Source organism: Lathyrus oleraceus, chromosome 5 (genome assembly GCF_024323335.1).
Source record: "Lathyrus oleraceus cultivar Zhongwan6 chromosome 5, CAAS_Psat_ZW6_1.0, whole genome shotgun sequence".
Taxonomy (NCBI): domain Eukaryota; kingdom Viridiplantae; phylum Streptophyta; class Magnoliopsida; order Fabales; family Fabaceae; genus Lathyrus; species Lathyrus oleraceus.
In genome coordinates this window covers 609567666-609571149 of record NC_066583.1, presented here as the reverse complement: position 1 = coordinate 609571149, position 3484 = coordinate 609567666, and positions in this window count along the sequence as shown.

Genomic DNA, 3484 nt, shown 5'->3' with positions numbered 1-3484 from the left:
CAGAGAGACATAGATTTGCATTTTCATCTTCATCACTAGAACTTTCATCATCGGAGGAGTCGCTATCGCTTTCCCAAGCTATGTATGCCCTCCTTGGCTTTGATGGTTTCTTGTGTGATTTGTATGATTCTTTTTCTCTTGTCTTCTTGTTCATCGGACAGTCCAGTTTGTAGTGACCCGGCTTTCCACACTTATAGCACGACCCTCTAGTTATTTTTCCTTTTGAGTCATCATTTTTAGAGTACCTAGATTGCTTCCGGAAGTTTACCAAGTTCTTCTCTGAATGTTGGATGTCGTTCTTTCTCACGTAACGGTTGTAGCGTTTAACGAACAGCTCCATATCTTCACTCTTGTCCTCTTCTTCTTCGTCGCTCGATGAATAATCACTTTGCTCTTTTGCTTGAGACTTTGAGGAGGAAGTCTTTAGAGCTATTGATTTCTTTTCACTCACCTTTGTTTTGTCCTTCTTATCTTTCTTTTCGTGTTGTTCCAAGCATAAGAGAACTTGTTCGTGCTCTTGTAGTTTACCAAACAATGTTGTCAAGTCCAATGTGGTAAGATCATTTGCCTCTTTGATGGCGGTCACTTTCGGCTGCCATTCCCTGTTAAGACATCTCAAGATCTTATTAGTAGCAATATCATTGGAAACAGGCCTACCAAGTGAATGTAATCGATTGATGAGATGAGTGAATCTCTTTTGCATGTCAGCAATGGTTTCCCCTTGCTCCATGAAAAAGAGATCAAACTCTTGTGTTAGTGTATTGATTCTAGCCAATTTAACATCATTCGTCCCCTCATGGGCAATTTGTAGTGAATCCCACATAGCCTTAGCAGTAGGACAATGGGATACACGAGAGTATTCATCTACACCTAATGAGGAGATTAGGATATTTTTGGCTTTCCAATCATAATTGTATTTCTTTTCATCATCATCGGTCCATTGTGCTTCGGGCTTAGGCACCAATTCGTTGTTCTCATTGGTCATGGTTATTTGAATTGGACCATTGAGAATAACATTCCATATTTTTCTATCTATGGAATTTATGTGCACCCGCATACAGTCTTTCCAATAACTATAATTTTCACCATTGAAAACGGGAGCTCTATTATAAGCCCCTTTAGGTTCGTTAGCCATTTTCTATCAAAGTTATATTTTGAAGCACGGAGTGAACCGGAGCTCCTGATACCACTTGTTAGACTATGACACGGATCTAGAAGGGGGGGGGGGTTGAATAGATCCCAATTAAAAACTTGAGTCGGCGCTACCAATTTAAAATTGGTTTTAAAAATTTGTTTTAAGTGCGGAAGCGGCCGAGGAAAATTTTAGTCTAAAACGAACCGTTATTGGAAAACCGGATATGCGTTAAGCTAATGGAATAGAGATAAAGTGAAATACGAATCACTACACTATTTGCACAATCAATGATATGTTTCACTTACTAGCAAGCCTAGTTCCAATGATCCAAAATACCAAATTAAACTAGATGCAAACTTAAGACAACTTTGGCTTATGCAAATTAACAAACACTTGATGTGCATAAACACTCCAAGTGATATTTGAGTTGAGTAAGTAATTCAAATTGACCTAGTACAATATACTATTGTACTTTGTATTCAAACAGCAGTTTTAATCTCTTACTCAACTTATATCAATGTTTGGTAAAATTGCTTAAACTAAAATCACTTAATTTTTAAGCTGAAAAACACTTATGCAGAAAATTAAAGAAGACAGAGATTTGATGAGGCAGTTCCCCCGCCGTCCTCGCTTCGGGGTACGTCTGCCCTCAATTCTAAACTTAGAATTGAGATGATTTAATTAGATATCACCTGTGAAATTTAACCGTTTATACAAGGATTGCAAAGCAAGTAAACAACAGAACTCCCAATGTGTTGAATGATGCTTCCTATCCTTGCTCCTTGATTCAAGATGAATCAAGACCTTCGATCGTTGTTGCTAGACCTCCGATTCCAGCCCCTTTGCTGAAGAATCTTCCGTTCTTCAAACTCTCGGCCCGGCTGATCTCAAACACAACGAATCGAACCCGAATCCTTCACTTCAATATCACCAAATCCGCTACTAGACTGAAGAAGACTTCCTCTTCTCAATCACCTTCGCTCAGCTGAATATTGATGAAGCAATTCGTCCAAAAACCCCCAAACACAAACCGGTATTGGAGGACAAAACCCTAACGGTTTTATTCAAGAAAGAACCTGCCACAAGCTTCAACCCGAACCGGATTCTCCGATCACAGCTTCGAACCTTATCACCTTTAATCAATCACGAACCACATCAAAAATGATTGTGTGTAGTTGATGTGTTGTGAAATGTTGAAGATGAAGATGATGAATCTTGGACACCTTTTTCACTCTTTCTTGTTTCCTTGAACACTTGAATTCAAATTTGCAAATGTTAGTTGATAAAAGTGATTTTACTTCTATTTATAGTAACATCTTACCAACCAAAAATAACAGCTTTTCAAACAATGGAAAATACTCAGAAAACTGAGTTTACGCCCGAGCGGTCGACCATAGGTCGGCGTGCGCTGACCCGTGGGAAAATGAAAGTTTCATGCGCCGACCCTATGGTCGACTCAAGTCTTCCATGCGCTGACCCGTGGCCAACTGCACTATGCCATGCGCCGACCTGTGGTCGACTCAAAGCCATCATGCGCTGACCAGTCACCAACTGGTCTGTGTTATGCGCTAACCCATGGCTCATGCGCTGACCCTTGCGGTCGACTCAAAGCTTCCATGCGCTGACCTGTGGTCGACTCAAAGCATCATGCGCTGACCCGTGGTTCATGTGCTGACCCGTATGGTCGACTCAAAACCTGCACATCTGCACAATTTCATATTTTTGTGATTTTCATGCATTTTGTCATGATCACATCTTGTCCACATATGTTTTTAAGAATTATAACAGATTTAGATAATCATAGGAAAGGATACGATAGGTGATGTGTTGCATTTGTTTGTAGACGTGGAATCGACAATGCCGATTCATCTATGATGGTCATTTGTCATCATCGAAACTTGTGATTGTATGTTGTCTGACAATTTGTCCTTACATGAAGGACTCTTGAGTGTGTTGGTTCAGTTCTATGATGCTCTCTACCGTTGCTTCACTTTCCCTGATTATCAGCTTGTGCCTATGTTGGAAGAGTATGCTCATCTTTTGGGAATACCTGTTTCTAACAAGTTGCCTTTTAGTGGATTGGAAGAGATTCCCAGATCTCATCTTATAGCTGAAGCTCTTCACTTGAAGAAGTCTGAGATAGAGGCTGATTGGGTGAAGAAAGGAGGATTGTTTGGGTTGACTTCTGAGTTCCTCATCAAGGAAGGTATTACCTTTTCTCAAGCCGGTAGTGTGGATGCTTTTGAAGCTATCTTTGTGTTACTCATCTATGGATTAACTTTATTCCCTAACATTGATGGTTTTGTTGATGTTAACGCCATTAGAATCTTCTTGATTGAGAATCCTGTG